At 50.3% G+C, this 25,862-nt stretch overlaps 4 non-coding genes across 4 annotated transcripts; 1 reads left to right on the plus strand and 3 right to left on the minus strand.

Annotated features, from left to right (window-relative positions):
• Nucleotides 1-72, minus strand: TRNAA-UGC (transfer RNA alanine (anticodon UGC)). The gene has a single exon. It is a non-coding gene; the product is annotated as a tRNA-Ala (tRNA).
• Nucleotides 73-12,355: 12,283 nt separating this feature from the next.
• TRNAV-CAC (transfer RNA valine (anticodon CAC)) lies at nucleotides 12,356-12,428 on the plus strand. The gene has a single exon. It is a non-coding gene; the product is annotated as a tRNA-Val (tRNA).
• A 296-nt stretch (nucleotides 12,429-12,724) lies between these two features.
• TRNAQ-UUG (transfer RNA glutamine (anticodon UUG)) lies at nucleotides 12,725-12,796 on the minus strand. Its single transcript has one exon. It is a non-coding gene; the product is annotated as a tRNA-Gln (tRNA).
• Nucleotides 12,797-17,340: 4,544 nt separating this feature from the next.
• TRNAA-UGC (transfer RNA alanine (anticodon UGC)) lies at nucleotides 17,341-17,412 on the minus strand. Its single transcript has one exon. It is a non-coding gene; the product is annotated as a tRNA-Ala (tRNA).
• Between the last annotated feature and the right edge of the window lie 8,450 nt (nucleotides 17,413-25,862).

Genomic DNA, 25,862 nt, shown 5'->3' on the forward strand with positions numbered 1-25,862 from the left:
TGGAGATGCCGGGGATTGAACCCGGGGCCTCATACATGCAAAGCATGCGCTCTACCACTGAGCTACATCCCCTCACCTAAAACACACCATCGTAATATCTGTGCCGTCCGACCCTCGGCCCAGTAATTCTGCAAATGAAATCTAGTTTGTAGAAAAGGTTCGGCAGTGAAATCGAAAGTGATAATCGATGCAGGACCGAGATTGTTTCTGCTATAGGGACTGCTGGTGGCTGTGCTACATCCCTTTACGATAACGTTCCACTAATGTTAGAGTCGGCACGGAGTTTTTTGTATGTGGGAACTGTTTTCATTCTCTATCTCTGTTCTACTTTGGGATGTTTCCTCTTTCGCCTCGCCACAGAAATCAGAAGGAATGTGTCAGGCTTTCGTTTGCCACCACATTCTCATCACCTGGTATAGAGCGAACTTCCCACAATCTTTCTTCTGTTTTATCTCTGTCCGCAGAATATCGATTTTCAGGGATTACAGCTGGCTTCACTAGCAGGAATATGTGTCACTGGTGTTGTGCCACAGAGGGCCGATCCAATAGCAAAGCACCACCACGTGACTGCTTGGCACCATGTGCTGCTGCTTTTAAACAAGCACTGGCAATGCCAACAGTTTGGACTTTTATCTAGGCCTGGGAAAGGCACTTGCCAGGCACCACCCTAGTGGTATTAACTGGCCACTGATGGTACCAGCAGCAAAATGGTGTGTGTACCTGGGTATCTAATAATAGTGCCGGCAAACGTCTAATACTTAAATCTTAAAACACAAGCCATCACAGTAGGCTTTGTCAATGCATGTTTTTATCAAGACTTCAGTGAAGGACACGCATGGTGCTTGTGAATGTAGACTTGGTTACGACATTTTAATTACACCGGTGGCACTTTACTCCTGCAATTAAGACATTAGCCCTCAGAAGACTGCTTTGAAAAAACACTGGCAGACATTTCGAGTGCAAAGCTAGATGGTAAGTCTTGATTAAAGTTAACTCAAAGAGTTCCCATAATTAGGAGTTTTGGGTCTGGAGGGGCAGGACTGGGTGGGAATGGCCACATGGCCATGGCAGTCAATGGGTGGGCAAATAACTAAACAACACTTACAAGCTTTGGTTCCCTCCTCAGATGCCTTTTTCCCCGATCTGGACTCTAATGCAATAGTTTCAGCATATAGGTGGGTGCCACCTAATAGCCCAAAGTAATAAAGGATCTAGGTGGCAACAGTGTCTGCCTCTCAGTGCTGGCACACTTAGGTGAGTGAGGGGAGGTGGCAGGCCCGTCTAGGGTCTGCCGCTGCCCACATCCTCTTCCTCTCTGTCCCATCCACCAAGTTATCTTTTTTTTATTTATTTTTTTACTTTTATTTATTTAGCTTGGCAGCACAGGAACAGGTGAGCTACATACAGGACAAGTATAATCAGAGCAATGCAGGTAATACAAACATATAAAGCAAATTCAAAACCAGTTTGTGCACATGTGGCAGACATCCAAGGTGGGTGTGGGGGCAGTGAGTGAACAATTCCGGAGGTTGTGCGGGAATAGCAGGGGGAGAGGACTGGAGATGTAGAGTCCGAGGCAGAATCAATGGGAGCCATGTATGAACGAAACCTTGACCAAACATCTCTGGGTCTTTAGTGGGTTGGCTGTTGTATAGCCCAGGATTCTTCGGTGTCCGATGCCCATGTGACCGCCCTGAGCCACTGTGCATGGGTGGGTGTGGTAGGCCGAAGCCAGCAGAGTAAAATAGAGCGTACAGCAAGTGGCATGCAAAGTCCAGCCAGGTTTTTGGAATCTCAGCGGAGCTCAGAAAAGTCATGGAAAAGACAACTCATTGGGGATAGGGTAATAGGGTGATCGAGGATAGCTGACATAGTAGCACATACTGCGCTCCAAAATTGAGTGAGACGGGGGCAGGACCAAATCATGTGGATATAGCCAGCGTTGTCGCAGCCACACCTGGGGCACCTTGGGGACAAGTCATTTGAAATGTGGTGTAGTCTGCTCGGGGTGTAGTGGTATCTGTGGTGCACCTTGAATTGGATCAATTTAAAGCGGGAGTTAAAGGATACCTGATGAATACATGCACACATTCGGGCCCATCGTTCATCTGTGATTTCGAGACCAAGGTCATCCCCCCAGGTATGTCTTAACTTGGTAAATGTAGGGGCCGATCTAGCCTGTACCAGGGTGTAGAGTCTGGAAACTTTGCCCCTCATGGGGGTGGGAGAGGTAAGCTCCGTAACTGCAGGTTCATCAGGTGGCAGCACTGGGAAACTGGGGTATTTGTGTTTAAGGATTTTCCGGAGGGGTGACTACTGAAGCCAAGCGGATGGTCTCCGCTTCAAGGACAGTGGAAGATCTGGCCACTCTATGAAGTTACCCTGTTCGAAGAAGTCCCATAGTTGTTCATATCCAGGCTCTGCCCACCGGCGAACGATGACGGGAGGTACATGTGGGACCTCCGGGAGGAAGTTCCAAAGTGGAAAGTTACCATGAAAGGGGTGGGCGATGCCTAGTAATTACCATGTTTTAGATAGGGCCAGAGAAGTAGAGGCCGCCGGGTCAAGTGAGTCTAATACCCTCGGCATGGGCGTGATAACCAGGGAGCAAATATCACGATCGCTGATCGATAGCTTTTCGAGTCTGACATGAGGTGGGGGGTCCAATGTTTTAAACAAGTGTGAAGTGTATTGGAGTTGGGACACCAGCCAGTACTTAAGGAAGTCAGGAGCACCGAAGCCGCCAACCTCCATCGGGATGGTCAAGGTCTTGAGTTTAAGCCGGACCATGTCTGAGTGCCAAAGAAAGGTATTAAGGGTACGAGTCAGCACCCGGAAGAACCAGCCGCTCGGCCACTGGGGGATATTGGCGAACCTGTACAGAAGCTGGGGTAATACTACCATTTTTAGTATCCCTATCCTGCCGGCAAGTGAGATCGGGAGCCTACTCCAGCGACTTTTGTCGTAAGGCTAGTGAGGTATTTTTGGTAGTTCTCTTCAAAAACCTGTTCGAATCGGCGAGACACTACTATGCCCAGGTAGGTAAAGCTTGACTGGGCCCATGTGAATCGCTGGGTATCAGGAGGGGGGCGTGTGCAGGCAGTGAGCGGCAAAAGGGTAGATTTAGAGCAATTTACTTTGAGGCCAGAAACTTGTCCAAAAAGGATATCTTCCAATATCGGAGCCAAATTGGTGTCGGGGGAACGGATGAAGAGAAGGGCATCATCAGCATACAGGGATACTATGTCCGCGAAAGGTTCCATCTCTATGGCAAAGACCAGAGGAGAGAAGGGACAGCCCTGCCTAGTGCCCCTAGTTATTTGGAAAAGGGGGGAGCATCGGTCCTCAGTACGAACCCTGGCCACTGGGTTGGAGTACAGCAGCCCGACCCAGGAAAGGAAGCGGGGCAGAATTTGCATTTTTTAAGAACCCGCCAGAGATTCTCCCACGAGACAGAATCGAAGGCTTTTTGCATATCGAGTGCCACTGCTACTGCATGCAGATTTGGGTTAATCCTGCTTATAATGTTGAAGAGACGCCTCAGGTTCAGAGAGGTGGAGCGTCCCGGAATAAATCCCGCTTGATCGGGGTGAATGATATGCGGCATGTAGGGGGCAAGGCGTAGGGCTAGTAATTTGGCGTACCCGTTGATAAGCGAGAGTGGACTATAAGAGCAGCATTGAGTGGGGGGTTTACCGGGCTTCAGCAAAACGGTTATTGTGGCTTCACAGAGCGAAGGGGGAAACAGACCTACCTCCACTGATTCCTCCCAGAGGGCCATTAGGCGAGGGAGTAGGAGTGATTTGAAGTGTTAATAGAATTCAACGGGAATGCCATCTGAGCCTGGGGATTTCCCTGATGAGAGTGAGTCTATGGCATCCAAGAATTCCCCGGTGGTGAATGGATTCTCGAGACATCCAATGGTCTCAGGGGAGAGGATCGAGAGGGGAAGCTTATCTAGGGAAGACTAGATCTCCGCTGTCGGGACATTGTCTGCATTGGCATATAGGGATTCGTAGAAAGAGAGGAATTCAGAGTTAATATCTTGCAGGGACGTGGCTAGGGTACCATCGGGTCTCTCCACTCCAGGGATGGGAGGGGCACCAAATTCTCGGTGGAGAAGCCTGGCCAGAAGATGGCCTGGGCGTTGACACTCGCCGTATTTCCTCGCAAGTCCCGGGCTGTCCAGGAACCTCAGTTCGCGGTCCGCAAGAAAACGGAATGTGTCAAGTTCCGTACCGATTGATGCCAGGAGTTCCGGAGTTTGGTGTAGCGAGCATTGAGCTTCCAGTGCGGACAGCATGGCTTTGCTTTCAGCAATATTTCTGTGAATTGTTTTAAGGATGCTGTTCTCCTTAGACAGGGCAATACCTCTTATATAAGCTTTGAAAGATTCCCAGAGGGTGGCCTGTGAGGACACTGTGTTGGTGTTAATTTCGAAGAACTCCTCAATGGCGGTCTCCAGCTCTGAGCTGAAGACGGGGTCGAGGAGAGAGTGAGGTTTCATTATCCAGTGTCTGCTGCGGTCACGATCCGGGCCCCAACAAAGGGTAATAGTCACCGGTGAATGAACAGAGAGGGTTCTGGGAAGGATCGATAGGTGAGATATGTTCCTTATAAGTATGTCACACACTAGCCATCTATCGATTCAGGAATATGAGTCATGCACCGAAGAGTAGAAGGAGTAGGAGCGGGAGTCGGGATAGAGAAGCCTCCATGCGTCCACCAGGGAAAGACTGGGGAGAGATGACAGTGTAGTGTAGGCTGCTTTGGAAAGTCGGCGAGGTCTGGAGCCGTATCTGTCAAGGTCTACGTCAAATATCGTATTAAAATCACCTCCCCAGAGGATTATTGTTAGCAGGAAGCTGTCAAGGAGAGACGTGAGATGTGAATAGAACTCCAGGTCGTCGATATTGGATCCATAGATGTTTAATAGGACCACCTCCTTATTCTGCAGACTACCATGGACTAACACATATCTGCCCAGGGGGTCGATCTGTGTAGATATGGGGTTAAATTTAAGGCTCCTGTGAATTAGAGTCATAACTCCCCGGCTTTGGGTAGAATAATTAGTAAAGTACCTCTGAGGGCCCCACATTTTGGCAAATCTTTCACAATACTCGGTGTAGGCGTGCGTTTCTTGTAAAAACAGTATTTTGACCCAATGGCGTTTGGCCTGAAGCTGTAGTTGTTTCATCTTCTTATAGTTTCCCAGCCCCCGCACATTCCAACTCATGAATGTCAAGTTATCCTCAGTTGACAGTCCAGAGGTGGTCATTAGAAGTGACGGATTAACGGGGTGGTGCTCCCCATGATCGGTGCACCATTTGATCAGCCTTGCAATAATAACTGAACAATATTGCCCCATACTCTACCTCCCCTGTGGATACCAAGCCTTTTTTAACATAAAACCCAACAACGCCCACCCCCTCCGACGTCCCGCCCCCAAACAAACAGAGGAATGACAACCCCATGCCCAAACAACCAAATCCAAACCAATGGCATCAACGCCGGGGGGCCTGTGAGCTGGCCTGGCGGCGGTGCTCCGGACCGGAAGGCAATTTAAGGATAAGCATGGTGCCTAGTGATGACATCTTGTGCCACCCGGGTAGGACTCCACCTGGGTGGAAAGGGCATGATCGCAAAATATAGAAACAATTTTCTCACGTATGGGGGAAGTAGCCCCCTAATCAATCAACTAGACCAGGAAGGTGACTGAATTTAACAGCAACTAATAGAGTAAACTAGCAACAGTGGATGAGCGCTGCGGAGAGAAATTGAACCAGAGAGGCGTTCAGTGATAACTACGAGAGTCTCCCATGGGATTATGAGGCCAGCCCTAAGGACCAGAACATACATGTCATAGACCGAAAAACTCGAGTAGGCGGAAGACAGCCCCTTCTCACGCTCATCCACCGGGTAGACATTTCTGTACCAAGTCGGAGTCCCAAATCATGAACAATCAGCCAATAAACATAACATTGACAATGTGTGTTTCAAAAGGGGGTCAGCCGGGGAAATGTTCATCGATAAATCTGGAGGCCTCCTCAGGGATTGTGAAGAAGTAGACCTGGTTGGAATGTTCAATGCTCAATTTAGCGGGGTATAACATGGAGTATTTGACCTGCAGGTCTCGAAGCCTCCTCTTTACTGCCAGGAAGGTTTTGCGTTCACGTTGGACTGCCACCGAGAAATCAGGATATAGATGGATCCTGGCAGCGCCCAGAATGAGTTCACCCTTGGCTCTAGCCGGCCTGAGCAGGGCGTCACGGTCACGGAAGTTTAGAACTCTACCTATAATGGGTCGTAGTGGTGCACCCGGTCTGGGCTTTGCAGTGAGGGCACGGTGGGCTCTCTCGATCGCGAACTATGGGGAGAGTTTTGGAGTCTAACAATTTTAGTAGAGTGCACTCTAAGTAATCCTCCATGGGTACCTTTATGCCATCTTCGGGTACTCCGATAATGCGGAGGTTGTTACGTCTCCAGCGTGATTCGAGGTCCTCGTTCTTTTTCTCAACCTCGGCGACACGGCCAGAAAGTGTGGAGACCTCCGCCCTTAGAGAGCTCAAGTTATCCTTGGTGGTACTCACTCGTGTCTCGATCTCGGCAACCCGGCCGTCGGTCCTCTCCATATGAGCCTTGATAGAGGATATAGTGCCATTCATGTCGTCAAGCTCTCTGTGGAGCGTGGTGAACACCTCCCGGATGTATTCCATCATTTTTTGAGCGTCTGCCGGGTCCGAGGTCGAGGGGTTAGATGGTTCCTACCCGGACACCTCCCCCACCGGCCCCAACGGGGTTTTTGTGAAAATGTTAATTGAGCATTGCTTCTTTCCAGCTCCCTTGGTCATGGCACCAGGCGGAGGGTGGGCCCGAAGGCCTGGGCGGGCGGCAGGAGTGTCGAGGCAGGTCGGGAGGCAGAGGGCAGGACACAGAGGATGGTCGGACAGGCTATTCAGAGCATTCGGGCGCCCAGAGGACGACAGGGTTGAAGTGGAAAGTAGTGCTGTAATAGGATGTGGAGTCTCTGGTAACCACTGCCCGCCAGTTCGCAGGTCCGGGGGGGATCTCCCTGGCCGGCAGTGGTATGAGGGCACTGAGTGGTCAGTGAGTGGATCCCCTGGTGTCGACCGCCCCGAAGATCACGGGTGAAGGCCAAGAACCGGAGATCAGTGTGCCGTGACAGGGGTGGAAGTAGGAGCAGCTATGGGCACTGATGTGGTTGAGCAAACTGGGGAGTCCACTTCCTGTGTCGGAGGAGAGGTCCGCCAAGGCTCCCAGCAAGGCAGTGGTGGACCACAGAGGGGTTAGCAGGACGCCCACGGCCAGGCAGCGAGGAGACAGTCACTGCAGGGGTCTTCGATCCCAGTATATCCAAGTAAAGCAGAGGGTCCAGTCACTGCGCGCCGCGGTAGGGGGGACCAGCCTGGTGCACCACTAACCATGGTCTGTGTGGTGTCCCAACTGATATATGTGGCGCAATGAGCGGGAGGTGTATCACCACGGCGAATACCCCATGCAGGCACTACGGTGGAGAGCAGTAGGATCCACACCAAGAGAAGAGGTCCCAATCCAAGGGCCAGCAGCGGGCAGCGTGTGCCAACACCTAAGTGGTGCACGGGTTAATAGATGACGGCGCCCGAGGAGTCTGTGTCCCCCCCAACAGGGCCCACCAGGTCGCGTTAGGAGCGGGGGCCCTGTGCGTCTGGCAGGGTAGCAGGGCAGCGGAGCGTGACGACAGCCACAGTGGGTCCCGGCACAGAAGGTCCAGGTTCCGGTCGTGAGTCCAGGGAGGGAGGCGACGCGTGCCAGCACCGGCAGCACTACAGTGCGGATGGGCAGAGTGTCTGGTGGGACCCGAAGGGACTCACCGCAGTAGCCAGGAGCGGGAGCGTCCCGCAATCCGGTCCCAGAACAGGAAGCCTCCTCTCCGGATCCACAAGAGGCACTGATAGGCAGCACGCCGCCCTGGGAGAGGCGGCGGAGCAACAGCTCTACATTTGGGGTTGCACCCCGGGGTCCAGTCAGGGGGCTGGTGTCTGCGCACAGGCCGCAACGGTTCCTCGAGGAGTGGGGAGAAGGTGACGCCGCACCGCACAGTGCCCCTCCCCCCAGTAGGCCCCGGATCCTCAGAGTCAAGCCAAATGACTCTGGAGCAGAGGAGCGGGGCAGAACGGCGCCAGCTCCCGGCCCAATTTCAAAGCACTGGATCTCTGCGATAGGGTTGATTCAGGACGCGGGGTTCGAGCAGCACACGCCCGGGTCCTGCAGCAATTTAATAGGGTGGCTGGCCCAGGTTTTAATAGGGCACCAAAGGAGGATTCAAACAGGAAGGCGCCCCACGAAGCGGAGTTCACAATCAGGCGGCCATCTTCTATGAGAGCTACAGCGCCCCCCTCCCCAACCAAGTTATCTGAGTTGTGATGTGATAGAGATGCACAGAGGGATACAGAGAAAAAAAAGATTTCAGTACAGGGAGACAGGATTCAGAATGAGAAGGCAAAAGAGTGGGGACATAATTGAAGAATGCATGAGGAAATAAAGTGGACTGAACTGGAAAACAAAAGGGATTTATACTGAATGGTAAGTGTTATTACTTGGCTAGACTAGCTAATTTGGTTGCATCCTGCCTGAAGCTATTTTCTGACATGGCATTGCATTTTTACTGGCATCAAGGGTAAATTAAAGCCAGTATGATGAGCGTTCCTATATCGCTATACTGGCATATATGGGTGCAGCCAGTCGTGACATGTTTTCTTATTGTGGCATGGCATTTTTACTGACAACGTCAGCAGGACTATGTTCTTATGTATGGATACTGGCATATAAGGGCAAACCACATCAAGGATAGTGGCCCATCACAGCCTCTGAGCGACTAGATCTCATTGCAGTACACTTGCTGTGGAAGCAGACACATGCATGTATGTACGCATGTACAAATGCGTAGACTGTGGCTAGTGTCTGCACTTTGCACAACCACATACACACTCTAATTTCACTTTCTTCTATCATTGGGCTTTGGTAGCTCTGCACTAGTGGTGGAGTTATGAGCTATTAATCCGCGGATTTATGTGCCTCTATTGCTCTTCTTAGGTACTCCTCCACTTATCGATGCTCCATGGAATGTGTCCCTGTTGAGTCTAGCATGATCTCTAGATTAAAAACTGTTACATAGTACCCACTGAACCCTTGCTTTTCAGCTCTTTTGTCTCATCACAAGTATAATCATCCAACCGATTCTTGAGGCCCTGCTTCGCTGTAGCTGTTCCAGGAGACACCTGGTCCTTTGCAAAAGAATAGTGCGAAAACCGTACAGAAACATCTGACCTCTTGAAGACTGGTGTGCACCTTACTTCCTCCCACTTTCCGGCAGGAGATTTATTTATTGATTACGGTAGCGCCACCCACGCTGCAGCATCGCGCTCTCCCTCTGTAAGGCGGCAGAGGTCCCTTAGCATCTACTCTCTTCTTGGGGCACATTTCTTCTGACCGGCGGCGGATGCCGCCTCTTCTGCATTTTACTTTTGCAGCGGATGCTGCTTCATGCGTGTTCTGGTTTGGAGCTGCTATCGCGGAGCTGGGCACTTTCTCCCTCGGCGGGAGCAGGCAAAACACTTGATGGCCGATGCCGCAGTGCTGCAGGCTGACCCGCACTCCGGCTGCACAAGCACCCTCTTCACACACGGCTGCGGCCAGGGAGGGTCTGCCGGTGGGTCACTGGGCATCCACTCTCTCCTTTTCTTGTGGCAGTGGGTGCTGCTTCCTTTTCTTTCTCCTGCGGGCAACAGATTGTGCTGCAGGGGTCCGTCTTCCTCGTCGCCATTGGTGGGGGGCGACAGTGGACACACGGCCAGCATCACAAGTGCTGGGGGTGCCAGCATCTTGGTAGATTGCCGGGATCACCCAGACTTTCTGTTGTTGCAGGACAGGATCCCAATGGCCCATGGGGACATGGGCCTGGGCGCACTGTGGATGCCGGGAGCATCCTGGATGGAGGGTGGCCTGGGTGGACCCAGGGCACCATGCTGAACTGGGGGGCCCCTATGGGACTCCCGAGAATGGGAACTTACCACCGTTGCTGGCACCCGTAATATCCCGGTAACACACGGATTTCAGGCACCGGTAATGGTAAGGTGAGTTTGCTGGTAGCCGGCCGGTGGCTCAGGCGGGTTACCGGCCAACTCATAATGAGGCCCAATGTCTTTTGGACTGACATACTCCTGCCCGTATTGGAAGTGAAAGAGCTTGAGGGACTGGTTAATCTTCTTTATGGCCAAAGCTGTCTGAACTGGTCAGGGTGCGGAGTAACAGCTCTCCTCTAGCCCTACACCAGCTTAGGTTTCCTAGGAGTCAGCCGTTAGTAAAACTCTATGTATGGAGCCACTGGTGATGATGGTTGACCAGCTGGGATTCTTCATGAAGCAGTGTGTGCAAGATGCCCATATTTATCTAATGGTGTCAACCGAGGAGAGCATCCGGCAGCTCAAACAACCCTCCCAGAACATTAGAGACTGGAAGAGGACAAACGCAGCCCTTCCAAGACTCAGTTCTTGTTCTATCCCTTAGCTCTGCCTGGGAGAGTTCACTTTACATATTGTTTCTGCGCCAATATATTCTACAGTTAAGTCCTGGGCTTCTTTGTGTTCCCAGACTGTCCCTTGCAAAGCATGTTGTATTCACTATCTAATCTGATGAACAAAATCTACAGCTACTGAAATGTATGTCACCTCTTTGCCTAAAGATGGTTTTAGGACAGTAGTTCAGGGACTGGTGTGATTAAGAGTGGACTGTATGAATTATCTTCTGTATTTCCACGCAAAGTCAAATCTGGCACCCCTAAGGCGGTCTAACATACTGAAGCCCTGCTTGTATATGCATTAAGGATGTTAGGTCAAATTTCTCCTGGTCACTGCGTCACAATGGGGGGCAAGCAACATGATAAATAAAGCTCTATATTGTTTTAAAAACTTTACAACTGTTCAGCCCAGTGTTTCTGTCTATTTGGATTAATTCATATTATATGTAATCAGGTCATCTAGAAGAAAAACGTTGATTCTCTATTAAAAACAAACATTAAAAAGTGGATCCTTTCCTTTTCTAAGGGGGCTTGTGCAGTGTGGAACGCATCTGAACCTGTGCTGTGCACTGTTACCGTGCACTCTGAATTCTCGTCCACCATGTTTTAAAAGACTTTTTGAGGAGTGCTCCTGCAGCTTGAATTGCAATTGGATGTTTTGGATTTATTAAGAAATTACTGTATTTGTGATTATTTAGTACGTGTATGTTGCAGTTCTCTATTTCTCTGGAAATTGCCCTCTGGTTCCTTTTGGGCGGGAAAAGTGTTCACAATACTAAATAACAATAATAAAGACAATTCCCTTGCATAAGATTGCTCAGGCCTGCTGTGGCCAGCACACAGCCATACTGCCCAGGCACCCTCTTGCAACCAACTCGTTAAAATGCCATTATCGGTCACAGGTTGATACATCTGTAGGGTTGGTCACAATATGCACAACCAGAAATACACTTCACACACGCATGCTCAAGCCCTCTAACGATATTCATTTTCTCTGAGACAAGTGATGACATTCAACCAATGGCGTTCCTGGGCTGCTGAGTTACTGGGGTGCCTTCTGGCTGCTCTGTGGTAATTGCATCGGCAGAGCCCCAAACCAACACATGGCAGAGGACACCTGGGAGACAGTCACACAGCTGTCTATTGAGTCTATGTGATGCTGGAAGCTCAAACAGGATGCATGTCTTTAAAGCACCGCATCCACGTGCTTCTCTCTGTCTTCCTCTGGCACGTGCACTGCTGTGCTATAGCCGCCATCCTGCGCCCCCTGTGTCATACTGGGCCCCCTATGTGTCGTCCTCTTTGGGTGTGTGATTCAAATTCATGTGGCTCTCTGGGCATTGCATTTTCCAGGGAAAACAATATCTCTTCTGTTGCTGATAAATCGTTCAGGTGTGTGGCGCATGGTATGAGGTGCATAGGTGGTGGTAGTGATCTAATACAGGGACACTCACCTGTGCCAGGTGCGGGCACAGGTGGTTGATGCAGCACTGGAGACAGATCCACGTTTACAAAGGATTTTGGATTGATTTGGGGCACTCAAAATGAAACAATACATTCCTTTAAAACTTCAAAAGATGGGGAGTGTCCATGGAGTAAGACATATATATTAACGGGATCTTGGTCGCAAGTTTAATCCAGTGTACAATGATCTGTCTGACTTCACTGGCATGGAAGGAGCCAGCTGGCTTAAATGTTACTGTGTTGATATGCCGTGCTTCAGCACCCCCTTCCATGCGCTATCATAATAATGGGAAAGAAAAGCACACGTACAGTTCCGTTTCCGTAGTGTAGTGGTTATCACGTTCGCCTCACACGCGAAAGGTCCCCGGTTCGAAACCGGGCGGAAACACTTTTAGCGAAAGCCTCTTTAATCCTCACTTTTCATCTTCCATAGTGAAGTCCATATGCACAACGTGATATGAACGAACACTATTTTAAAAACTATTTAGTAGCAAAATTAATACAGATTACATTTTTTATAGTGATAGTATGTAAAGAACACGGAACAAAATAAAGTCAGACGAAACTAAGACCGACTTTCGTTCATGATGTATTCGAATTGTAAATACTAGGAGCGGGAATGAATGAAATAAAGGGAAATAAAATTGAGATTCCGAAAAGCGTCTCATTTCAGTGAAAAATGTGAGGTTCCACCGAGATTTGAACTCGGATCGCTGGATTCAAAGTCCAGAGTGCTAACCATTACACCATGGAACCATACACTTAGTGCCACGGTACCCCTAATTTTTAGCTAAGCACAGGTGCCCTGAAATCTGCAGTACTACGAGATTTATGATAGCCTAATACACCCTTTCCCGATATCAGTAATTCTTAATCATTGGGACTTTGTATTATACTTATGTCTTTGTAAAGAGCTTGTCACGGAGAATGAGTACCTCAGGGAGCACTGAGCAGAGGTTGAAACCCCTTAACATATGCACCTTACCATCTCACCTGCATGGGATTTCATGACTCTTTCTTGCCTTTGGACCAGTCATAGAATACAGGCCTGGAACATTATGTTTATTCCCCATTGCCGTCATGATGCCATTCTGGAAAATGACTTGAAATGGCTGTTGCATTGGGCTCTGTTCAGAAAAGACTCTTGGGTTTTCTCCTCAATTACCATATCTCCAAGTGAGATTAGGCAATTTAGTATCTAGCACAGTCTCTGAACATTTCGAATTTTACAGCTTGTGAAAGATTGATATGATTGTATGAGTGTGGATTATACACAACAGTATGATGTGTTGGCCTTACTACAATGAAATAGGAATAATGTAAGGAATAGTTGAAAAGACTCTTGCTGGGGTGGACTGGGTTGTTGGCTCTTCTGCCGAGTACACCAGGCTGCCCCAGTGCCCACCCATTGGTCTAGCACAAAGGCAATCTCACTAGAACCCATTGCTTGGTTCAAAACGGAGTGAAGATCCCAGGCACGTACCCCATATGTTTCAGTAAAGAGCCAGCCTCCCTTTGAACCATGCCTGCTGAGCCTCCTTAAAGCCCCACATCTTGTTCCAGTAGAGATTCAGTATTCTTGGGACACCCCCACCCCCTTGCCCAGCTGCCAAGTTTTCAGTCTATGTATGTGTGACATTTACATATTTGGAATGTACTTAACTGTTGGGGGGCCGCAGGTGGACACACTGCCGGCCTCTCACGTGCTGGGGGAGCCAGCACCTTGGTAGTTTGCCAGGATCACCCGAACTTACTATTGTTGCAGGCCGGGACCATGATGGCCCATGGGGACATGGGCTTGAGGTGCCGGGGGCACTGTGGATGCCGGGAGCATCCTGGGTGGAGGGTGGCCTGGGCGGACCCAGGGCACCATGCTGATGCAGGAGGCCCAGACCAGCGAGACCTGCCGGACCGTGATCACATGGTGTGGGCCTGCAGGCCAGGGCTGGGGACTGGCAGCTGAAAATATTTAACTGTTTCCAAAATCCAGGTCTCACTCCTGCAACCTTCCTGAACCTCCCGCTCAGGACGAATTGTGTATCTCTGGTTTTGGGCTGTGGGGAGTGACATTATCTAATTCTTTTCACCAGCCGGGGCTGGAAACTGCAAACGGGGGCTGCTCTTTTTCCAGCCCTATGTGTCCACCTGCCGTGTTAGGCTAAACACGGGGCTAATTGCTCATGGTCATTTCCTCTGTAAAGAGGATGTTTCTCTGCTCGATCGTTGGTGTGACATCCATCGCTGACAAGACATAAACAAAATGGCCCCCGGGTCTCTGAAGTCACCTGGAAGGTGTGAAGAAGACCTTGCCCTTCCAATCGTGAGTCCCTCTCCCTCGGGACAGCCACCCCTTCCTGTCCTGCTGCCTTTCTCCACCTGGGTTACCTTTGCTTTGTGACCCTTGTGTTTGCCGCCCTGTGAATTGGAGTTGGAGGGGCCTTGGCCCTCCACCATGTTATTGCCTGGTGCCCTCATGCCCCCCTTTCAGGGTGGGTGTGCCATCTCTCTAACATATGACGTCGGGTGCTGCTATGCCCTCATCCCGAGCTTTAACCTGCTGTTGGCCTGGCATTTATCCTCGCCTGAAGCCCATAACAAATTAAGCCCAGGCATAATTATTTACAAAATATTAATATTCAACATGCAAGTCCACACAGACGATCAGTAGCGTACGTGCTTCAACACTTCTGTCCTCCAGCACCCAGCTCATTCTAATGCCATCAGCTCTCTTTTCAACATTGTACTACTTTTGACTGGCCGCAACGGCCAGAAGGGGTTGTCGCCCCTTCGCTGCCCCCATCCTCCTCCTCTTTGCTTCTTCTTTTTTTCTTTTAATAAAACCATGCTCTCTCAATCCGTCGTTAAAATTCAATAATATGTCTGAGCCCACCTGAGATAGGTCAACCCCATCTTTATCGTAGTATCCTGGTACACCCCAATTTATTAGGCCATCCCTAAACATTGAGAAACATGCTCCCCTGCAAAACTTTGTCATGTCCATATTCCATTTTTTCTGGCACTTCTCCACAGCCATGTGTGAATTTGCACCCCTCCATATTTATCTGGGCACGATTCTGGCCATATGAGTCCACAAGCGCCCCCTTCCTCGCTCAATGCCCAGAACGTGGCGCACATTTCCTTAAGCAGCTGCCTTCTTCCCAGCTGTGCCACATCGTTCCCCCCCAGATGGGTTATTATTGTCTCTGGGGGTCACTCTTCACCCAGTAGCGGCTCTCTGACCTCCACCCGGCAATCCATGTGGGACCTTGTCCCAGGAAGCTCTTCTTATTATGCCTCTGAAGATGTTAACACCTCCCATCAGCGTACTGGAACTCTCTACCGGGAGGTCCCCTGCGAAAGAGTGTTTCACCGGCAGCCCTGATATGACAAAGCCACTGTCACATTAGGGTGTCGATCACCAGAGTCATTTTGAAGCATGCAGACATGGATAGTGGGTGCAGTTAGAGTACCACGAGATCAGGCTTAGGTCAAGAGAGGGGTTTTACTGTTTTGGATTCTGTCAGGCCTCCCTACGCATCCTTCCCTCTCCCCACTCTCTGCAGACACAGGCACTCTATATATGACATTGGAAGACAAGGTACACATGTCATAGCAGCCTGGATTGGACACTGACTACATTCTTGTTTTGGGCCAATCTGCTGTAGAATGTTGCCTTTATAAAGGCAGGAAATGTGGTCCTCAGTTGATTCATCTTTGGATTCTCAGAAGAAGGAGAGGAAGGATTCATTGGAAATGTGTTGGGAATGGTTAGTTTATACCAAAGTTCTCTGCCGTAGAGCTGAAGACAGAAGGCTTCAGGGCAGAGGCAAGCTCTACTCTCTAACCCACCCAAGGGCACATTTGGGGTGACCAGCTTGCGCAATCTAGCCAATCATTTTTGAAAAGTCTGCACTGTACCATTTGAGCACTTCGAGCGGACTCAACCTGTCTCAGCGCCCATGATCTCGTGGGACCACCAATTGAAACGGCTTGACACTGACTCGATCCAGAAAGAGCTCCAATAAGCCTGACTCGATGCTGCTGAGCCCCAATCACAATAGACATGCGCATTTGAAGAATCTTTGTCCCCCTTGTCTGCCTCGGCACCTCAGTAACTTTTAAGCCACCTTTCTTAGCCATTTAAAAGACATATCCTTGAACATTGAAATGTGCTGCTAAAATCATTGGCCAGCACCCCTGTCTTCACACTGAATGCCCCTTTATTCCCATAGTGTGTATTCTCTCCGTTTCCTTTAGAGAGGTGGGTCTTTATTGTTTTTAATTTGTTGTATGCACTGTACGTATTTCCTAAAGTTCCTGTTTTTGTAGAACCTTGGTTGGGCATTTATTCATGTTGGTACCACCATACTATTGGTGTTTGTGTGCAAATGTAACAGCTCAAAAGCCTCAGAAAGAATTTAGACTGCCCTTTGCCACAGTTACCAAAAGAGGCATAGGGGGTATACCTGTCGGGTGTGTCGGCTTCCCCTTTATGACTGCGCTCATTGCTGGTTTAGTAGCAGTCTGGGGCTGAGTAGGTGTTTTGGACACTACTCACCCCTGTGCTCCTACAGAGCAATAGTCATTTCGTCACCCCGAATGTAAAATTTTCTGTTATGCCCCAGCAAGGTTTGTGCCATACAAAACACAATACATACATGCAATAAAACATGCCTGTGCTATGCTATAAGATCCTTGTGCACTGCCACAGTGAGGCGTTATGTATTGCCGTATGCTGAAATGAATGTACTACTGCTTGCAGACGGCGGCGAATCAAGTGCACAGTTTTACTTTGACTATGTACATGTTAAGAGCGTTGAAACAAAGTTTAAAAAAAACACATCAACGAATAGGTTATGATAATTTACAGCTATTTTTAAAGAAAACATTTAATGAATTCTATTTTTCCCTTTTAAAGAACTCCTTCGAGGCACTTCAGAGAAGTCACGTGGAATGTTTGCCTGCCCAATCCTGCCTGCTGCTGCTGCTTCCCATGATCACTTTGTTCTATGCTATCTATATTTGTCAGTCACCATCTCTCCAGGGGTTTTGTTTACTGTGAACCCCATTCGCGGTATTGCTGAGGCAGCTCCGGCTGTTTGTTGTCTAGACAGGGCCCCAGTCTGGTAATGTGAACTAGTCACAAGAAGGATAGTCTTGAAACGTGAGCGACGGAATATGTTCAATGTAGTGAGATGCGACATAAAATTATAGTCCTCTTTACCAGAAACCCAAAGAGGATGTAACAGTATATCCTTTAAATGTTGGCGTTCATGCGTACCCCAAAAAATATATGCACCTGGAGATGCCGGGGATTGAACCCGGGGCCTCATACATGCAAAGCATGCGCTCTACCACTGAGCTACATCCCCTCACCTAAAACACACCATCGTAATATCTGTGCCGTCCGACCCTCGGCCCAGTAATTCTGCAAATGAAATCTAGTTTGTAGAAAAGGTTCGGCAGTGAAATCGAAAGTGATAATCGATGCAGGACCGAGATTGTTTCTGCTATAGGGACTGCTGGTGGCTGTGCTACATCCCTTTACGATAACGTTCCACTAATGTTAGAGTCGGCACGGAGTTTTTTGTATGTGGGAACTGTTTTCATTCTCTATCTCTGTTCTACTTTGGGATGTTTCCTCTTTCGCCTCGCCACAGAAATCAGAAGGAATGTGTCAGGCTTTCGTTTGCCACCACATTCTCATCACCTGGTATAGAGCGAACTTCCCACAATCTTTCTTCTGTTTTATCTCTGTCCGCAGAATATCGATTTTCAGGGATTACAGCTGGCTTCACTAGCAGGAATATGTGTCACTGGTGTTGTGCCACAGAGGGCCGATCCAATAGCAAAGCACCACCACGTGACTGCTTGGCACCATGTGCTGCTGCTTTTAAACAAGCACTGGCAATGCCAACAGTTTGGACTTTTATCTAGGCCTGGGAAAGGCACTTGCCAGGCACCACCCTAGTGGTATTAACTGGCCACTGATGGTACCAGCAGCAAAATGGTGTGTGTACCTGGGTATCTAATAATAGTGCCGGCAAACGTCTAATACTTAAATCTTAAAACACAAGCCATCACAGTAGGCTTTGTCAATGCATGTTTTTATCAAGACTTCAGTGAAGGACACGCATGGTGCTTGTGAATGTAGACTTGGTTACGACATTTTAATTACACCGGTGGCACTTTACTCCTGCAATTAAGACATTAGCCCTCAGAAGACTGCTTTGAAAAAACACTGGCAGACATTTCGAGTGCAAAGCTAGATGGTAAGTCTTGATTAAAGTTAACTCAAAGAGTTCCCATAATTAGGAGTTTTGGGTCTGGAGGGGCAGGACTGGGTGGGAATGGCCACATGGCCATGGCAGTCAATGGGTGGGCAAATAACTAAACAACACTTACAAGCTTTGGTTCCCTCCTCAGATGCCTTTTTCCCCGATCTGGACTCTAATGCAATAGTTTCAGCATATAGGTGGGTGCCACCTAATAGCCCAAAGTAATAAAGGATCTAGGTGGCAACAGTGTCTGCCTCTCAGTGCTGGCACACTTAGGTGAGTGAGGGGAGGTGGCAGGCCCGTCTAGGGTCTGCCGCTGCCCACATCCTCTTCCTCTCTGTCCCATCCACCAAGTTATCTTTTTTTTATTTATTTTTTTACTTTTATTTATTTAGCTTGGCAGCACAGGAACAGGTGAGCTACATACAGGACAAGTATAATCAGAGCAATGCAGGTAATACAAACATATAAAGCAAATTCAAAACCAGTTTGTGCACATGTGGCAGACATCCAAGGTGGGTGTGGGGGCAGTGAGTGAACAATTCCGGAGGTTGTGCGGGAATAGCAGGGGGAGAGGACTGGAGATGTAGAGTCCGAGGCAGAATCAATGGGAGCCATGTATGAACGAAACCTTGACCAAACATCTCTGGGTCTTTAGTGGGTTGGCTGTTGTATAGCCCAGGATTCTTCGGTGTCCGATGCCCATGTGACCGCCCTGAGCCACTGTGCATGGGTGGGTGTGGTAGGCCGAAGCCAGCAGAGTAAAATAGAGCGTACAGCAAGTGGCATGCAAAGTCCAGCCAGGTTTTTGGAATCTCAGCGGAGCTCAGAAAAGTCATGGAAAAGACAACTCATTGGGGATAGGGTAATAGGGTGATCGAGGATAGCTGACATAGTAGCACATACTGCGCTCCAAAATTGAGTGAGACGGGGGCAGGACCAAATCATGTGGATATAGCCAGCGTTGTCGCAGCCACACCTGGGGCACCTTGGGGACAAGTCATTTGAAATGTGGTGTAGTCTGCTCGGGGTGTAGTGGTATCTGTGGTGCACCTTGAATTGGATCAATTTAAAGCGGGAGTTAAAGGATACCTGATGAATACATGCACACATTCGGGCCCATCGTTCATCTGTGATTTCGAGACCAAGGTCATCCCCCCAGGTATGTCTTAACTTGGTAAATGTAGGGGCCGATCTAGCCTGTACCAGGGTGTAGAGTCTGGAAACTTTGCCCCTCATGGGGGTGGGAGAGGTAAGCTCCGTAACTGCAGGTTCATCAGGTGGCAGCACTGGGAAACTGGGGTATTTGTGTTTAAGGATTTTCCGGAGGGGTGACTACTGAAGCCAAGCGGATGGTCTCCGCTTCAAGGACAGTGGAAGATCTGGCCACTCTATGAAGTTACCCTGTTCGAAGAAGTCCCATAGTTGTTCATATCCAGGCTCTGCCCACCGGCGAACGATGACGGGAGGTACATGTGGGACCTCCGGGAGGAAGTTCCAAAGTGGAAAGTTACCATGAAAGGGGTGGGCGATGCCTAGTAATTACCATGTTTTAGATAGGGCCAGAGAAGTAGAGGCCGCCGGGTCAAGTGAGTCTAATACCCTCGGCATGGGCGTGATAACCAGGGAGCAAATATCACGATCGCTGATCGATAGCTTTTCGAGTCTGACATGAGGTGGGGGGTCCAATGTTTTAAACAAGTGTGAAGTGTATTGGAGTTGGGACACCAGCCAGTACTTAAGGAAGTCAGGAGCACCGAAGCCGCCAACCTCCATCGGGATGGTCAAGGTCTTGAGTTTAAGCCGGACCATGTCTGAGTGCCAAAGAAAGGTATTAAGGGTACGAGTCAGCACCCGGAAGAACCAGCCGCTCGGCCACTGGGGGATATTGGCGAACCTGTACAGAAGCTGGGGTAATACTACCATTTTTAGTATCCCTATCCTGCCGGCAAGTGAGATCGGGAGCCTACTCCAGCGACTTTTGTCGTAAGGCTAGTGAGGTATTTTTGGTAGTTCTCTTCAAAAACCTGTTCGAATCGGCGAGACACTACTATGCCCAGGTAGGTAAAGCTTGACTGGGCCCATGTGAATCGCTGGGTATCAGGAGGGGGGCGTGTGCAGGCAGTGAGCGGCAAAAGGGTAGATTTAGAGCAATTTACTTTGAGGCCAGAAACTTGTCCAAAAAGGATATCTTCCAATATCGGAGCCAAATTGGTGTCGGGGGAACGGATGAAGAGAAGGGCATCATCAGCATACAGGGATACTATGTCCGCGAAAGGTTCCATCTCTATGGCAAAGACCAGAGGAGAGAAGGGACAGCCCTGCCTAGTGCCCCTAGTTATTTGGAAAAGGGGGGAGCATCGGTCCTCAGTACGAACCCTGGCCACTGGGTTGGAGTACAGCAGCCCGACCCAGGAAAGGAAGCGGGGCAGAATTTGCATTTTTTAAGAACCCGCCAGAGATTCTCCCACGAGACAGAATCGAAGGCTTTTTGCATATCGAGTGCCACTGCTACTGCATGCAGATTTGGGTTAATCCTGCTTATAATGTTGAAGAGACGCCTCAGGTTCAGAGAGGTGGAGCGTCCCGGAATAAATCCCGCTTGATCGGGGTGAATGATATGCGGCATGTAGGGGGCAAGGCGTAGGGCTAGTAATTTGGCGTACCCGTTGATAAGCGAGAGTGGACTATAAGAGCAGCATTGAGTGGGGGGTTTACCGGGCTTCAGCAAAACGGTTATTGTGGCTTCACAGAGCGAAGGGGGAAACAGACCTACCTCCACTGATTCCTCCCAGAGGGCCATTAGGCGAGGGAGTAGGAGTGATTTGAAGTGTTAATAGAATTCAACGGGAATGCCATCTGAGCCTGGGGATTTCCCTGATGAGAGTGAGTCTATGGCATCCAAGAATTCCCCGGTGGTGAATGGATTCTCGAGACATCCAATGGTCTCAGGGGAGAGGATCGAGAGGGGAAGCTTATCTAGGGAAGACTAGATCTCCGCTGTCGGGACATTGTCTGCATTGGCATATAGGGATTCGTAGAAAGAGAGGAATTCAGAGTTAATATCTTGCAGGGACGTGGCTAGGGTACCATCGGGTCTCTCCACTCCAGGGATGGGAGGGGCACCAAATTCTCGGTGGAGAAGCCTGGCCAGAAGATGGCCTGGGCGTTGACACTCGCCGTATTTCCTCGCAAGTCCCGGGCTGTCCAGGAACCTCAGTTCGCGGTCCGCAAGAAAACGGAATGTGTCAAGTTCCGTACCGATTGATGCCAGGAGTTCCGGAGTTTGGTGTAGCGAGCATTGAGCTTCCAGTGCGGACAGCATGGCTTTGCTTTCAGCAATATTTCTGTGAATTGTTTTAAGGATGCTGTTCTCCTTAGACAGGGCAATACCTCTTATATAAGCTTTGAAAGATTCCCAGAGGGTGGCCTGTGAGGACACTGTGTTGGTGTTAATTTCGAAGAACTCCTCAATGGCGGTCTCCAGCTCTGAGCTGAAGACGGGGTCGAGGAGAGAGTGAGGTTTCATTATCCAGTGTCTGCTGCGGTCACGATCCGGGCCCCAACAAAGGGTAATAGTCACCGGTGAATGAACAGAGAGGGTTCTGGGAAGGATCGATAGGTGAGATATGTTCCTTATAAGTATGTCACACACTAGCCATCTATCGATTCAGGAATATGAGTCATGCACCGAAGAGTAGAAGGAGTAGGAGCGGGAGTCGGGATAGAGAAGCCTCCATGCGTCCACCAGGGAAAGACTGGGGAGAGATGACAGTGTAGTGTAGGCTGCTTTGGAAAGTCGGCGAGGTCTGGAGCCGTATCTGTCAAGGTCTACGTCAAATATCGTATTAAAATCACCTCCCCAGAGGATTATTGTTAGCAGGAAGCTGTCAAGGAGAGACGTGAGATGTGAATAGAACTCCAGGTCGTCGATATTGGATCCATAGATGTTTAATAGGACCACCTCCTTATTCTGCAGACTACCATGGACTAACACATATCTGCCCAGGGGGTCGATCTGTGTAGATATGGGGTTAAATTTAAGGCTCCTGTGAATTAGAGTCATAACTCCCCGGCTTTGGGTAGAATAATTAGTAAAGTACCTCTGAGGGCCCCACATTTTGGCAAATCTTTCACAATACTCGGTGTAGGCGTGCGTTTCTTGTAAAAACAGTATTTTGACCCAATGGCGTTTGGCCTGAAGCTGTAGTTGTTTCATCTTCTTATAGTTTCCCAGCCCCCGCACATTCCAACTCATGAATGTCAAGTTATCCTCAGTTGACAGTCCAGAGGTGGTCATTAGAAGTGACGGATTAACGGGGTGGTGCTCCCCATGATCGGTGCACCATTTGATCAGCCTTGCAATAATAACTGAACAATATTGCCCCATACTCTACCTCCCCTGTGGATACCAAGCCTTTTTTAACATAAAACCCAACAACGCCCACCCCCTCCGACGTCCCGCCCCCAAACAAACAGAGGAATGACAACCCCATGCCCAAACAACCAAATCCAAACCAATGGCATCAACGCCGGGGGGCCTGTGAGCTGGCCTGGCGGCGGTGCTCCGGACCGGAAGGCAATTTAAGGATAAGCATGGTGCCTAGTGATGACATCTTGTGCCACCCGGGTAGGACTCCACCTGGGTGGAAAGGGCATGATCGCAAAATATAGAAACAATTTTCTCACGTATGGGGGAAGTAGCCCCCTAATCAATCAACTAGACCAGGAAGGTGACTGAATTTAACAGCAACTAATAGAGTAAACTAGCAACAGTGGATGAGCGCTGCGGAGAGAAATTGAACCAGAGAGGCGTTCAGTGATAACTACGAGAGTCTCCCATGGGATTATGAGGCCAGCCCTAAGGACCAGAACATACATGTCATAGACCGAAAAACTCGAGTAGGCGGAAGACAGCCCCTTCTCACGCTCATCCACCGGGTAGACATTTCTGTACCAAGTCGGAGTCCCAAATCATGAACAATCAGCCAATAAACATAACATTGACAATGTGTGTTTCAAAAGGGGGTCAGCCGGGGAAATGTTCATCGATAAATCTGGAGGCCTCCTCAGGGATTGTGAAGAAGTAGACCTGGTTGGAATGTTCAATGCTCAATTTAGCGGGGTATAACATGGAGTATTTGACCTGCAGGTCTCGAAGCCTCCTCTTTACTGCCAGGAAGGTTTTGCGTTCACGTTGGACTGCCACCGAGAAATCAGGATATAGATGGATCCTGGCAGCGCCCAGAATGAGTTCACCCTTGGCTCTAGCCGGCCTGAGCAGGGCGTCACGGTCACGGAAGTTTAGAACTCTACCTATAATGGGTCGTAGTGGTGCACCCGGTCTGGGCTTTGCAGTGAGGGCACGGTGGGCTCTCTCGATCGCGAACTATGGGGAGAGTTTTGGAGTCTAACAATTTTAGTAGAGTGCACTCTAAGTAATCCTCCATGGGTACCTTTATGCCATCTTCGGGTACTCCGATAATGCGGAGGTTGTTACGTCTCCAGCGTGATTCGAGGTCCTCGTTCTTTTTCTCAACCTCGGCGACACGGCCAGAAAGTGTGGAGACCTCCGCCCTTAGAGAGCTCAAGTTATCCTTGGTGGTACTCACTCGTGTCTCGATCTCGGCAACCCGGCCGTCGGTCCTCTCCATATGAGCCTTGATAGAGGATATAGTGCCATTCATGTCGTCAAGCTCTCTGTGGAGCGTGGTGAACACCTCCCGGATGTATTCCATCATTTTTTGAGCGTCTGCCGGGTCCGAGGTCGAGGGGTTAGATGGTTCCTACCCGGACACCTCCCCCACCGGCCCCAACGGGGTTTTTGTGAAAATGTTAATTGAGCATTGCTTCTTTCCAGCTCCCTTGGTCATGGCACCAGGCGGAGGGTGGGCCCGAAGGCCTGGGCGGGCGGCAGGAGTGTCGAGGCAGGTCGGGAGGCAGAGGGCAGGACACAGAGGATGGTCGGACAGGCTATTCAGAGCATTCGGGCGCCCAGAGGACGACAGGGTTGAAGTGGAAAGTAGTGCTGTAATAGGATGTGGAGTCTCTGGTCACCACTGCCCGCCAGTTCGCAGGTCCGGGGGGGATCTCCCTGGCCGGCAGTGGTATGAGGGCACTGAGTGGTCAGTGAGTGGATCCCCTGGTGTCGACCGCCCCGAAGATCACGGGTGAAGGCCAAGAACCGGAGATCAGTGTGCCGTGACAGGGGTGGAAGTAGGAGCAGCTATGGGCACTGATGTGGTTGAGCAAACTGGGGAGTCCACTTCCTGTGTCGGAGGAGAGGTCCGCCAAGGCTCCCAGCAAGGCAGTGGTGGACCACAGAGGGGTTAGCAGGACGCCCACGGCCAGGCAGCGAGGAGACAGTCACTGCAGGGGTCTTCGATCCCAGTATATCCAAGTAAAGCAGAGGGTCCAGTCACTGCGCGCCGCGGTAGGGGGGACCAGCCTGGTGCACCACTAACCATGGTCTGTGTGGTGTCCCAACTGATATATGTGGCGCAATGAGCGGGAGGTGTATCACCACGGCGAATACCCCATGCAGGCACTACGGTGGAGAGCAGTAGGATCCACACCAAGAGAAGAGGTCCCAATCCAAGGGCCAGCAGCGGGCAGCGTGTGCCAACACCTAAGTGGTGCACGGGTTAATAGATGACGGCGCCCGAGGAGTCTGTGTCCCCCCCGACAGGGCCCACCAGGTCGCGTTAGGAGCGGGGGCCCTGTGCGTCTGGCAGGGTAGCAGGGCAGCGGAGAGTGACGACAGCCACAGTGGGTCCCGGCACAGAAGGTCCAGGTTCCGGTCGTGAGTCCAGGGAGGGAGGCGACGCGTGCCAGCACTGGCAGCACTACAGTGCGGATGGGCAGAGTGTCTGGTGGGACCCGAAGGGACTCACCGCAGTAGCCAGGAGCGGGAGCGTCCCGCAATCCGGTCCCAGAACAGGAAGCCTCCTCTCCGGATCCACAAGAGGCACTGATAGGCAGCACGCCGCCCTGGGAGAGGCGGCGGAGCAACAGCTCTACATTTGGGGTTGCACCCCGGGGTCCAGTCAGGGGGCTGGTGTCTGCGCACAGGCCGCAACGGTTCCTCGAGGAGTGGGGAGAAGGTGACGCCGCACCGCACAGTGCCCCTCCCCCCAGTAGGCCCCGGATCCTCAGAGTCAAGCCAAATGACTCTGGAGCAGAGGAGCGGGGCAGAACGGCGCCAGCTCCCGGCCCAATTTCAAAGCACTGGATCTCTGCGATAGGGTTGATTCAGGACGCGGGGTTCGAGCAGCACACGCCCGGGTCCTGCAGCAATTTAATAGGGTGGCTGGCCCAGGTTTTAATAGGGCACCAAAGGAGGATTCAAACAGGAAGGCGCCCCACGAAGCGGAGTTCACAATCAGGCGGCCATCTTCTATGAGAGCTACAGCGCCCCCCTCCCCAACCAAGTTATCTGAGTTGTGATGTGATAGAGATGCACAGAGGGATACAGAGAAAAAAAAGATTTCAGTACAGGGAGACAGGATTCAGAATGAGAAGGCAAAAGAGTGGGGACATAATTG

This window comes from Ambystoma mexicanum, assembly GCF_040938575.1.
Source record: "Ambystoma mexicanum isolate Mex_15411 chromosome 12 unlocalized genomic scaffold, UKY_AmexF1_1 Mex_chr12_unloc.2, whole genome shotgun sequence".
NCBI classification, from domain to species: Eukaryota; Metazoa; Chordata; class Amphibia; order Caudata; family Ambystomatidae; genus Ambystoma; species Ambystoma mexicanum.